The 14,972-nt window shown below is 32.3% G+C and overlaps 1 pseudogene across 1 annotated transcript; it reads left to right on the plus strand.

The window, feature by feature from the left end:
• Window positions 1-4,496: 4,496 nt before the first annotated feature.
• On the plus strand, window positions 4,497-10,131 carry LOC308265627 (T-complex protein 1 subunit zeta-like; annotated as a pseudogene). Its single transcript has 3 exons — window positions 4,497-4,581; window positions 5,163-5,238; window positions 8,639-10,131. The product of its transcript is annotated as a T-complex protein 1 subunit zeta-like (transcript).
• Window positions 10,132-14,972: the final 4,841 nt, after the last annotated feature.

Here is a 14,972-nt window from a genome sequence, read left to right on the forward strand (position 1 = left end):
TATTGTTTTCTATCCCTTACGTTTCTAAAGTTTAATTTTGAAAATTTCTGTTTTTTAAATATAAACATTTGGAATTGTGCATGTTACAGGAAAAAAAGATATGATTAATTCATTATCTTTAGATAACAGTAGCACAGAACTCTATACATTTCTATCTTAATATATTTTGTATACATTTCTATCTTAATATATCTAACAAAAATACATTGCATGCACTTAGATTACCTAAAAAGTTTGTTTCTTAGTGAATTAAAAGTGCAAATCATATTGTGATAAGTCTCATATGAAATACATCATTACTGACTTCTGAAAACAAATAATTACTAATATAGTTTAAGTATATTTGACATCCATAATTACACTGTAAATAAAATTTTAAATAATTATACATATAAGCATTAAAATTTAGCATCTTGTTCAACTTGTCAAAATTATGGCAAAAATAAAGCAAAGAGCAAGGTTGGTCAGAAGAAAACATAAAAACAAGAAACAAATTTTTATAAAATGGTGTTATAGAAAATAAAAATTTTTTTTCTTGCACAATGGTAATGCAACAACATAAATTATAAATAAAACAAAAATTCTAATGTGTTGAAAAAGTATTACACAAAGCAAATACATTTATGTATTAAATAACTATAAGTGAGGTTACCTATTTTTGTGCAGAATTATGAAACACTTTCATATTTATCAAATAATAATTTATTTTAAAAAGAAACATGTCAAACCTGATTGAATAAAGGAAAAGTTATACTTTTGGGATTATCAGTGAGGGATTAAATTAAAAATGTAAAATTCTTTTGGAAAATCCAATATCTTCATTTATGACTGAACAGGAGAATATTTACTAGTGGTATCTTTAAATGTGGATTGTAGGCTTTAAGAATAATCATTCACGTGTATAAAATATCTAGAGATCTGGCTCATGGTTCTGGGGCCTGGCAAGTTTTAAAGCATGGTGCTGGCATCTGAAGAGGGTCTTTGTGCTTCAGCATCCCAATACAGAAGGTGGATGAGCCAAAGAGAGACGGAGTGAGCTATCAAGAGAAAGCTAAATCCACTTTCACATCAAACCCATTCTATAATTCCATTCCCATGATAGAGCCCTGAAGAGCTATTTACTTATTATTAGGCCCCATATTAAATTAAATTTCCAAAATTTGAATTTTAGGGTGCATATTTAAACCACATTAAAAATTTATGGTAGAATTAGACAAAATTAAAAGGTATAAATATACAGATTAAAGGTGTTACATTTCTGATTAATTTTTACAGAAAATATTTGAGGAAATTGTCTAGAAACCTGAGTGTAGCATTAAGAAAAGGAGACTTGCCATTGAAATTTTTATTTTCTATTTTATTTATTTATTTATTTATTTATTTTTTTGTGGGTCTGGGGATGGAAACCAGGGGCATTTAACCTCCGAGCTATGCCTTCTGCCCTAATTTTTATTCTTTTATATTGAAACCGGGTCTCACTGACTTGCAGAGGGCCTCACGAAGTAGCTGAGGCTGTCCGCGAACCACGATCCTCCAGATCTCAGCCTCCTGAATGCTGGGATTACAAGCGTGAGACACCACACCCAGCAAATTTTTTAATAATTTTATTGGTGCATTATAGACTCATCAGTATGTAGTAACAGAGTGATAGTAACATACATGCACACAGCACTTGCTGAGTTTCCCTACATTTGAATTTGCCAGTTGTTAGTAAATTAAATGCCCACCTGGAAACTCAAAATAGGCTGCATGTGAATTGAGTTATAACAGTGTGAAGCTGGGTGAGGTGGTGCACATGTGTAATCCCAGCATTTGTGAAACTGAGACAGGAGGATCACAGTTCCAGGACAGCCTCAGCTACTACTTAGTGTGTCCCTTCACAACTCAGTGAGACCGTTTCAAAATAAGGAATAAAAATAGGGCTGGGGTGTAGCTTGAAGGTAGAATGCCCCTGGGTTCCATTTCCAGTACTGCAAAAATAAAAACAAAAACAAAAACAAAACTGTAACTGTAAGTCAGTAGTCTTAGAAGAACTTCCTGATATCTCTTAAAGTATCTCTAAATTCTCTACATTTCTGCTCTATTTTTATCTTCATTACATTATTGTATGCATATTCTTTTTATCTCTTTATTTAAGATTAAACAGCTTGGCTAATCATCTTAATCTCTATTCTACAACTTATTTATTTAATATTGTTCCTACCTGATAAAATTCTTTGGTATATTTTCCTATTACTGTATGCCAGTTATTAAAAACTGACCAGTATAACCATAAAAGAGATTAATGTCATTATTGATTTGTGGTTATTAATAACTTTTGGATTTGCATTGCTAAAACTAGTTAATTCTCTCTTGCTTTATCTCCACATGTATTTTAGTTTGTGTCTTATTTTATTTTTCTTTCCAAAATTTGGACTTTTTTCTCTCTTCAAAGCATAGATGACTTCAACTGCTGCTTTATAAAAAAATGAAACACTATCAGAAACACTCATGAATATTTGTCATCAAAGCTGTATATTTATTTACATTCTTGTCTTTCCTTTTGTCTTTTCTGTTTCTATGGAGCAAGGTGCTTTTTCTCCTTGTCTCTTAGTTATTTTAATTATCTCATTTCCATTTTAACTTGTACACCCAGAGACTAATGGTTATTCATATGTATAAATTTTCACTCAATTTTTTATAATATCAAAACTTCTTTAATAAATTAATGGAATATGCATCTTTTTTACCTAAACATCAAATGATGATATAAAAAAATCTTAACTCCTTAATTTACCAGACTAATTTTACAGTCTGATGGACCAGCCTAAGGTCCTCACATGAACACCAAATATGTTCATAAAATATGCCAATGACTTTTCCACATCTGGATATTTTCAAACTATACTGCACTTTCTGAAAGGCTCCATTTTAAAAGAAAAATTATAAGCCCCTAGCAGCCAGCTAATAGTTAAAAGAAAAATATTTTTTACTGCAGCTTAAGAAGTATAGGCTCAAGAATGAGAAATATGCAATAAGCCCACCCTGTTCCAGGAACCTACCTAGCATCTTATCTATACTGACCGGGTCAGCGCACCCTGTGCCGGGAACCTGAATACTACATCTGGTATCTTATCTAACACTTGACTACAGAATGTACTTTTCAAATGATTCTGTAATTTTCTGTAAACGCATGCAATCTGGCCCAAACCCCCCTAACTGGTGGTCTTTTTCCTATAAATACCCTCAGTTTCAGTCGCTCGGGGCCGAATTCCTATACGAGTCGGCCCCAGTGCACTGGCTCCTTAATAAACCTTTTGTTGTTTGCATCAAGGACATAAGTCTCTTGTGTGTACTTGGACTCGCGTATCCCAAGGCTTGATTGAGGGTCTCCCCTCTGCGGGGGTCTTTCATTTCCAACATTTGTAATGCTCTCTCAGTCAACATTTGTGTGTGTGTGTGTGTGTGTGTGTGTGTGTGTGTGTGTGTGTGGTACTGGGGTTCCTGGAAACCCTTCTACCTCCGAGCTACACTCCCAGACCTAATTTTATATTTTTATTTTTGAAACAGGGTCTCGTAAGCCAGCAAGGCTGACTTCCAACCTGCGCGATCCTCCTGTCTCTGCCTCCCAAGCATGGGGATTACAAGCGTGCGCCACCACGCCCGGCTCAGTGAACATTTTTATTGTTATAATACAAAGCAACTGACCTCATAACTTCATAACTTAGAGGAAAAAAGAATTATTTGGAATTTTTTTGGAGTTTCAGGTCTTATTCTATGTGAGGGAGTGGGGAGGAGAGAGAGAGAGAGAGAGAGAGAGAGAGAGAGAGAGAGAGAGAGAGGAGACAAGAAGTTCTACTCTCATAGCATGAAGGCAGGAAGCAAATAATAAAAGGGGGATGAAGAAAAACATACATTCCCCTAGGCCACACCACCAGGGACTCCTCTTTATCAACCAAGCCCCTCTTCCAACTTTGTGATCCTGTTTCCATTGACAGTTGGCTACCTGGACGTTTCAAATTCAAACTGTTATACATACCATAGTCACAGTTTATTCATCTTAATCTAGTTGGTCAACATTCCCCTTCTTAGCATTTTTCTGCCTATTTCATGCTTGATAAAATTCCCACCAAAAGCTCACATGTGTTCACCGATTTCTTTAAATATCTTTAAACTTCGATGATCATTTTCTTGTAGCCAGTGCTTTCTTACCTTCGTTTAAACCATTAAAGACAGTTTCGTGAGCAGAGGGAGGAAATTAAGTACCATTCCGTCTATTTAATTTCTCTTCCTGCTGCTTTTGAAACATATTTCCTCAATCATTCTGACTTCTGCACCTGCTGCTCACATAGCAAGTGCTCTTATGCATCAAAGCAATTGTAAACTGATTAAAGCCTTTCTTTCTGATGAGTAAGTTAGATCATTTTAGAGAAATAACAGAGATAAATATAAACACAGTGCCTCTCCCTCAGTGAATCATTTAAGTGGTATGCTGCTGTGTTTCTGCCTCATTCAACATGAAGGTTACAGGGGACTTGTCAGTTTACACTAGCAATGGAAAAATGGCTTTCTTCATTTTTCTTGAAGAGATGCCTGTGACAAGTAAATAAAGCAAACGATTTTCCATTAAAAGGTGACTGATGATAATCCTGCAGTTATAACAGCATATAAATATACCCACAGTTTTATTTTTTAAAATCAGTGAAACCTCCATATGATTCTTGTTCAGTTTACTTGAATCTTTTATCAATAATGACAATCATTTATGATTATCAAATATACATATTAATCCAGCCTATAATTTAGTATATCATTTTTAATCTTGTATTTTATATATATATATATATATATATATGTGCAAAGAAGCATTTTTCTTACTTGTAATGATAACCACTAAGTATGAAACTTATTTAGTCATCACAGAAGTATAGAAAACTCTCATTTATCACTAATATTTTATACTCTTTTATTTCAAAATTAGCATTAAAAGTTCACACATAATATAGAAAGCATTTCAGCAGATCAAATTCAGAAAAAAATGTGACTAGTCATACTTCTTTCAATTTCATGCTAACCACTAAGTATAGCATCAAAATTTAATATAAATTTTATTTGTTGAAATAACATGCAACTTAAGAGAAAATGTTTCCTCAAAAGTTTAGATAGTGTCTTATTTTTGAAAGGTGAAAATTGCAACAATTTGAGTCATGTTTTGAATCTAAATCTGTACTTTCAGAACAAATATGGAATTCTCATTGGGTAAGTAATGGTACTTATTAAAAAAAAACAAAAACTACCAAACACATAAAGTTTTACTAGAACAGAATGTGTCCTTATCACAAATAAGAGAATTATTAACATTCTAATGCGCCTTTCACAATAAGGAAAGAAGACTTTGTGAAAGTGTTAAAACTCATTAAAATCTTGGAAAAGAACTGACGAAGCAATAGAAAATACCAGTAAATGGATAAAGTTATTCTGAGATAAAACTCAAGAAGCATGTGTGGTGGTTCATGCTGTAATCCAAGTACTTAAGACGCTAAAACAGAAGGATTGAAGGTTTGAGGACAGGCTAGCGAGATACTTTACAAATAAAATCAAGATAGGGGTATAACAAGAAGGTAGAATGCCTCTGGAAGGAAAGTAAAAATAACTTTCTTCTTGGAGAAGAAAAAGTTATTCAAAATATAGAATTTTTTTTCAAGGCCAGCGTACAATAACTTGACATTTCAATGTTTCATCTCATATTATTAAACAAAAAGAAAACTCTAAAGAAAGATTGCATTTATAAACCAGGCACAGTAAACAAAATATATTACTATGTCAAATAGAAACTATTTGCTGGGCATGATAGCACACTCCTGTAATCCCAGTACTTTGGAAGATGAGAAAGGAGGATCTTTGGTTTGAAGCCAGATTCAACAACTTAGTGAGGCCTATAAATAATTAATAATAATTAATAATAATAATAACAATGGTTTGAAATATAGCTCAGAGGTAGAACACCAATGAGTTCAATCCTCTGTACCCCCCAAATTGTTATTTTTTAGAATATATTTTCCTGAGCCAATACCTTTTCTTCTTAACATGAAATGTAGAAACATCAATGAGGTTTTTTATGTCTGTATTCCAATTTTATACACCAGTATTATTTCTCTACTGAATTGCAGTAATTCTTTCACCTATACTAGTGCACTAAAAATACTTATCACAAATTTCTTGTTTTGTCAGTGTATCATTCTCATTCAATGCAAAAGCTCAAAACATTCAATGCTGTTGACTTCTCTGCATTTTGATTTTTATTTATTTGGAATTATTTCTATAATAGTTGTCCTTTTGATTTGTAATATATATGTTTGTGTAGGGGAGTGTAAACTAGTCAGTTATTTGTTATTTACTTGCAAACCAGTTCATTGAGCATGCAGTCCCTTTCTTTCTTAATATTTAATAGTGTTTAAATGTTGATTGCAAAATATTTGGTTAATGAAAAAAATTATTTATTGACACCAAATTCTCTCTTGTTCTCACTCTTGCTCTCCCTAACCTTTTTCCTACTCTCTTCATCTCACTTAGATGCCTATAGGCATATATAATGGCCATCTTCAATCAAGACACAATTCTTTGTTGAATTCCTTAATGATTTAATCTAATTAACACACTAAATCTAACCAATTTTATATTATAATGGAGCTCCAATATATTTTATCAGAACAAATAAGTGCCTGATTTCATTAGGCCATGTTCAAAAAATACTGGCAAACAATCAAACATGAACTTCCCCATGGCATTTACATGTTAATACTGAGATAAAAATGTTACATAGAAATAAATTTCAAGGTATTTTTAAACTAATGGTATGAGCTAAAATTTATAAAGGGTCATGAAGTAAAACACGACTAGTACTGCTATTTTAAATTGATTGTCAAGTACATCATGTCCAGTGAAAACTGAAGATTCATTTTACAAATTAATCTAAGGTATATTACAAATATTTAAAATATGGTGGCTTACAACTATATTTTTTATCTTCTATATCACATGTAAAATAAAATGTTATTGCAAATCTGATAAAACATCTCAGTACATTAAAATGTTGATACTGTCAAGTTTATTATTTATTTATTTATTTATTTATTTATTTATTTATTTATTTATTGGTGGTACTGGGGTTCCTGGAAACCCTTCTACCTCCAGTCTACACTCCCAGATCTTTTTTATACTTTTTATTTGGAAACAGGGTCTCTCTCTTTTTTTTTTTTTTTTTCTTTTGGTGGTACTGGGGTTTCTGGAAACCCTTCTACCTCAGGGCTACACTCCCAGACACCGATTTTTTTATATTTTTATTTGGAAACAGGGTCTCTTAAGCCAGCAAGGCTGGCTTTGAACCTGCGATCCTCCTGTCTCCGCCTTCCAAGTGCAGGGATTACAAGCGTGTGCCATCACACCCGGCTTAGAAACTCATTTACTGATCATAAAATTTAATTAGTGTTTGATTCAGTGGGTCATATTTTTCTTTATAAAATATTTAAAATATAAAATTTAATTAAAATTTATTGTGAATTTACAATGTCATTTTAATACACATCACTACACTTCAACTCTATGGATGAATTTGAAGTATATATGTTAGCAGCTGATGGTTGAAATAAATATACTCCTTTTTATACTAGAATCTATAATTTTATTTTATGTTTAACACACTTAGCAGTTTTTTAAAACTAAGATAAAGGCATATTTCTTAAAATATTACATAATATGGTTATAACTTGTATATTTTCTTCTAGTTTAACATCTTTAGTTGTTAGTTTTGAAAAAGAATCAAAGTAAAAATGAAACAAAAATAATAGTAAAGATTAATGGAATGATCATATTCACTTGATTTTATTCCTATGGAACACAAACTCTTTAATAATATTTGAAATTCTACTTTATATCACATAGTGATTTACATATATTTTCATTAATGATTGCGCTTCAGTTCTTTTTGAGGGTACAGTCCAAATCATTTAACTTTGATTCTCATTGTCTTTCACCAAATATCGCTCCATCCAGGATGATATTTTAAAACCCTGGAAAAATAATGTTGTCATAATTTATATTGAAATCTTAGGTTAAAGTTGATATTTACCTGTCATCTATAATCACTGATCAAAAAGTTTGCATTATTTCCTAAGTCATTACAACTTTATTATTTGAGCTTCCTGTTTTTAAAATTATCAGACATAATAATGTATAATATCCGTTGTGGCTATTGGTATCTTTAAAAACTGTAAACATTGAGGCCGGGCGTGGTGGTGCACGCTTGTAATCCCCGTGCTTGGGAGGCGGAGACAGGAGGATCGCGCAGGTTCGAAGCCAGCCGTCCTGGCGTAAGAGACCCTGTTTCAAAAATATAAAATAGGTCTGGGAGTGTAGCCCGAAGGAAGAAGGGCTTCCAGTACCACCAAAAAAAAAAAAAAAAAAACCTGTAAACATTGAAATTAATTTAGATTAACAATTATTTTAGAACATTAGCTAATCGGTAATTCTTAGAATGGAATAACTTTTTATAATCAAACTCAAGATGAATACTTAAATATTTATCTAGAAGATCCGGAGAGCTCTTTTGGGCTGTTCTCATTCAGGTAGAGATGTTCTTGCTCAGACTATGAACCCCAAGGCGGAAGGTTAACAGCAGAGTGGCTCACCGGCTGCAGGGTGTGGTGAGGCCCAACTTGGGGCCTAAGGGCAGCATGAAGATGATTGTTCCTGGCGTTGGAGACATCAAGTTTACTAAGGACAGCAGTGTGCTGCTACAGGAAATGCAAATCCAGAACCAACAGCCTCCCTGATTTTGTAAAAGTAGCTACAGCTCAGGACAACATAATGGGAAACTGAACAACATTCAAAGTCCTCATCATCGGGTCTTTATTCCAGAATAATCACCAAAGGTTCTGAAGCATTAAATGAAAGGGCACTTCAGTGTTTGAAACAAATCAAAGTAAGCAAGAGATGGACAGGGAACAACTCTACATATTAAAGTTCATGCTGAAACTTGCAGATGTCTTAACAGAGGATGTAGTAGACTCCATTTTGGCCATTGAGAAAAAAGATGAATCTATGACCTGTTCATAGTTGAGATTATGGAGATGAAACAAATCTGAAACATATACAAGCTTAATCAGATGGCTTGTTTTGGACCATGGGCCACAACATACAGATAGGAAGAAAAGAGTAGAAAATGTGTACATTTTGACATGCAATGAGTCATTTCTAGAATAAGAAAGAAAAAAAAACCAGAAGTGAATTCTGGCTTTTTTTTACAAGAGTGAAGAAGAGAGAGAGAGAAACTATTAAGAGCTAAAAGAAAATTCATTGAAGATAGAGTAAAAAAATAGTAGAACTGAAAAAGAAAGTCTTTGGTGATTCAGATACAATATCTGTTGTTATTAGTCAAAAGGAAATTGACCCCTTTTCCCTAGATGCTCTTGCAAAAGAAGGTAAAGTAGCTCTGTGCAGAACTAAAAGGAGAAATCAGTAGAAGGTGCTCCTTGCTTGTGGTGGAAGAGCTCTAAATTTTTTGGATGACCTAAGTCCTGATTTGTTTGGGATAAGGAAGACCTGTCTATGTGTATACGCTGGGAGAAAAGAAGTTCACCTTTATTGAGAAATGTAAGGTAATAATCTCTGTTATTATTATTAATGGAATAATCTCTGACCAAATAAGCACACACTCATGCAAATCAAAGATGCAATAAGAGATGGCTTGAGGGTGGTCACAAATGCTATTGATGATGGCTGAGTGGTTCCAAGTGCTGGTACAGTAGAGCTGGTAATGGCAGAAACCCTGACTAAATAGAAGCACAGTACAAAGACAGGGCCCATTTCAGAGTCCAAGCATTTGCTGAAGGATTGCTCATTATTCCCAAAGTTCTTGCTCAAAACTCTAGTTTTGACCTTCAGGAAACTTTAGTGAAAATTCAAGCAGAGCATTTGGAATCCAGTCAGTTTGTGGGTGTGGACTTCAACACAGGTGAGCCAATAGTAGCAGCAGAAGTAGGTGTATGGGATAACTACAGTGTGAAGAAACAGCTTCTTAGGATAGCCACCAGCCTTCTCCTAGTTGATGAGATTGTGCAAGCTGGAATGTTCTCTCTTAAAGGATGGAGTTAAACTTCCCTATATCATCGGAATCTTGGAGACTACAGACGATCTTAAACAATGTTGCTATAGACTCTTTGTCCAAGCAAAAGAATACTTGGAAGTGTCATAATTCAAATTATGATGTGAAATAATTCCAGTATATTTAAATACCACTAAGTGTACATACAAGAAACTGGATGTCTTGTTTAGCTGCAGTGACACTGCAGATTTGTTGGTGATGTTGAATAAACATCTTGTTTATTAAAGATTTATTGAGAAATACATTTTAATGTTTTAATAATAAATAAATATTTACTATTCATTTTAAATTCCTAACCATGTAAAATGCAAATGGTACTATATGTTTTCATTGGAAGAAAAGCATGAGTGGTTCAGGAAAAAATATAATTGGTTTCTATGAACATAAAATTGTATGTAAATAATGTAAATATTCTTTATGCATATATCTACATATAATTTTATGTGTGATTAATTATAAATAATAAAATGCAGTAAAATCAGCTGTACCACACAAAGCATCATCATGAGCAAAATATAAGCAATGAGTTAACATCTAGATAAAAAAACAAAAATATCTTATAAAAATGTAAATATGAATATACTCAAAGGTAGATATAATGTGAAAATCCAAGATCTCTACCTCTGGCACATTATATAATCTTGTGACTAGACACACTTCTGTGCTAGATTCCCTTTTTATGGATGTTTGTGTAATTAACAGCTCAGAAAATAGACATTGTGTTCTTTTGAAGTAGAGGAAATGCAACGTTTTTTTTCTTGTCTTATATAATAAAAATAATGTCACCCTTCAGGCCAAATGTTAGGCAGGTCTTTTTGCCTATGGCAAAGTTTAGGAAGCTTTGCTTTCAGCTGACTATAAAAGATTAGAGTTCTCTAAATGTGAGGATCATCACCTGCAGAATAGGAACTACATGTGTCAGTTCTCTTTTTAAAGCATATTTGTGTGAATGTGAAGTTCATTTTTCTCTGTTGGGGTTAGCAATGTCCTCTGTCTCTGACATTGTGTTCTTCTGTCTTCTGCTAGAATCCGTAAAATTGGAATGGGAAACTTTCTAGAAGTAGAGTAAACATATCTCAGATTATTCAGTTTTGACAGATTTTTGATCATGAAGAAGAGATGTTTATTGACACATGACTTTCTAAAACAGAATAGAGAAGGGGAACAAAGTAAAGTTTAGAATATATAAGAAGATGGTCTAAACCAGAGCCATTAAAGCCTACTCAGGGGAAATAAAGGTCCCTAAAAAATGTGCTATCAATGCTATTAAAGGCTGCACGTTGGGAGGTAGTATGGAATAGTTTTTTCATATTATTTCATTTTTTTATGGAACCAGTGTAGAGTAGATATTGTCAAAATACAAACCAGAGCCAGGATCAGTAGCTCACATTTATAATCCCAGGTACTGAGTAAGCTGAGGCAAAAAATCATAAATTTAACCAGAAACTGGGAATTTTAAAATTTACGAAAGGGATGAAGATGGATTCAGCTCAGTGATAGAACACTTCCCTGGCATGTTCATGATACTAGGCTTAATACCTGGTATCACACACCAAAAAAATCTGACAACTCTTAGTCCAAAAAGTATCCAACTTGGACATTGAATCTAAAGCAATGTGTGCAAAGGATTTTTCTTAAAAGGAAACATCACAGTCTCATTTGATAGATCCATGTTAGTGTCCTCTGAAAACTGATTGCAACTATCAACATTTTTTTTTAGTTTTTTACTGATGGATAGAGTCCAAAATGTAGCATCCTTTCTTTCTTTCTTTCTATATTGCCCTTAGATTCTTTGAGTCAAAAGATGGCTAGGGAGGTGGATAATATCATCTTGTTCCCGTATTAGACCTAAGGCCATAACACCCATCACACATCCGGAAAGAACACAACAGAGATAGTTACTCAAACTTTTACGGTCCCATTAAATACAGTAAGGATGGTCACCAAGATAAAGTGTGTAGTAGAGGAGAAAGTGGGATTGAGTTTGAACATATTCACATGGAAAGAAAATCTACTGTGAGTTTTTGTGGGGGGATATTTGAATAATTTGATAATACAGTTATGCAACTTTGACATATGAATGGGTCATACAAGATGTATTATAAGCTTGTATTTTCCAATTTCATAATTTTTTAATAAAATCCAGTTAATAGAGAACATCTGCATTTAGAGAAATGGTAGGGGAAACTCTTCTGTCATTTGTCACGAGTTGGTGTAATAGAATTTAGGTTCAGTGTTACATCTGATTTCCAAGACTTTCACTTAACAGATCATGTGAGATATAAGATATTTTTAGTTTTATGTTGTGATATTTAAATTCATAATTTTTAAATTTAGTACAGAAATACAATAATTTTTGCATTGGTATTATTTCTACTATATATTAAAAAGTTTTTAATAAGTGTAGAATTTCTAACTGTAGAGACACACACATGCACACTCACATGGTTTCCCAGGAATATTCCTCTACAGGAATTTCTTTTATGTCTAATATTATATATATATATATATATATATATTAATATTTCATTACAACTGTTAATTTACTTCCTTATATATTTAGATGTGCTAATAAAAATTTTAACTTGTAATAATGTATTATAATATATAAATTTCTTAATATAAAATATTAGATTAAAGCCGGGTATGGTGGTACACGCTTGTAATCCCCTTGCTTGGGAGGTGGAGACAGGAGGATCGTGCAGGTTCGAAGCAAGCCTTGCTGGCTTAAGAGACCCTGTTTCCAAATAAAAATATAAAAAATAGGTGTCTGGGAGTGTAGCCCGGAGGTAGAAGGGTTTCCAGGAACCCCAGTACCACAAAAAAAAAAAAAAAAAAAAAAAAATATATATATATATATATATATATATATATATATATATATATATATATATATCTGAAGATAAGGATTAAGATTTTATTTTTATTAATTATTAATTATTATTATTGTTATTATTATTTATTATTTTTGGGGGGCTACACTCCCAGACCTATTTTTTTTTTTTTTTTTTTTTTGGAAACAGGGTCTCTTAAGCCAGCGCGGCTCTCTTCTAACCTGCTTGATCCTCCTGTCTCCATCTCCCAAGCGCAGGGATTACAAGATTGCGCCACCACACCCAACAAGATTAAGATTTTAAATAACATAATTTATGCTAAATTTATTTGTGTAATTTTGGAAGTTATAAAATGTATTTACTCTATCATGAATTATTTAGATTTTGGGTCAGTACATGTTTGGCTTCAAGTTGGAAACCACCACACAGTTGACAAAATAAAATGTTATTACATGTTTCTGTTTGGTTGTACTAAAAGGTCATCTTTTTAGGTTTTTCATAGAATATTACTCTGCATGAAACTCTATTATATCTAATATCTTATACAACTTTTACTGAATCTTTTTGTCTGCTTTTAAAAAAAAATTCAGTTGCTCTGCTAATAATTAGAGAAGTTTTATGCCCAGTGGCATGATTCAAAGAACTAAATCACCTGCACAGTGTCCAGTGTTATATTTTTAGATAAAAGGTAAATAATGAAACATATTAAGGCAAATATTGAATATAGAGGTTGGCTCTACTGTCGTTATATTCTTGTATTAATATACCTATCAAGTCTACAAAACCCAGAAGTGTAAAAAATGTAATAGGCATGAAATCTTTCTACTATTAGAAAAAATAATTATAGCACTTAGGTGTAAGATTTCAAATTTCATTGATTAAATACCAATGCTTATGATGATGATGAACAAGGAACAAATTTTCCAATGTGTAATCAAACTTGATGCCTTACAAAAGATGTGAATGTACATATGGCTTCAGAAATTAATGAACATTTCAATGCTTAAGCAGTTTTGTGAGATAAAGAAAGCCCAGCTGTGTCAGGTATTACCACTTGAGTAGATAATTTGTAATTAATTACAGACACATATGGCCATTGCAATTCATGCACGGACCAAGTGTTCCTTAGGTAATAAAGAAGGCAAATGTTAAATTACCTGTGACCATTAAACCTATCCTCATTACTCTATTAGAAATGAACAAATACTGCATTTTATACATACATTGTTTTACAAAATTGATCATTTTGATTTTTTAGAAATAAAATAAAGTGCATTCTCATAGAGAAAAGTAGTTTTGATTTGCTTTATATTTTAACTTTTGAGAGGTAATGATAAAAACTTTCTCAATGGTGTTTACTGATGTTATAAAGATACAGTTGAGCTTATTAAGTAACATAGATAATATCCAGAGAAATGATTTATTAGCCACTGTTATGAATCAAGATGTGGTTAATGTGTTTCTGTTTTATTTATCATCATTTGAAGAAACATTTTCTTTACCCACATGCAATATGCTTATCCTAATAAAAGTATTAATATATCATAATGTTTTATTTCAAATCATTTAAATTTATACTTGTTTTTCCTTTCCTTACTTTTTTTACACCTTGGTTACATTTTTATATAAGTCTTTAAATAAAGAAATGCTAAAGTGATTGCTATTTGTGTATATTAAGACTTAAATTTTTATTTTATGTTTATGGTGCTGACCTCAATATATTTAGTTTTAAATTTTATTAATTTAAATATATTAAAAACTTAAATGACTTTTTTTCTAATATATTGCAAGAACTTCTAAGTACCTTGTTTATAGTAAGCACCCAATATATATGCTTGTGGATAAATAATTAATTGGAATGATACACAGAACTATCTTCCTGAGTAGCAGAACAACAGCAACAAAAAATTTAAGAATGTTCTCGCTGGGAACTGGCAAGAAACTATGAATCCATTAGATAGCTGTTTTTTATTCATTGAATATTTTAATAATAAAAT

This window comes from Muscardinus avellanarius, assembly GCF_963383645.1.
Source record: "Muscardinus avellanarius genome assembly, chromosome: 1".
NCBI classification, from domain to species: domain Eukaryota; kingdom Metazoa; phylum Chordata; class Mammalia; order Rodentia; family Gliridae; genus Muscardinus; species Muscardinus avellanarius.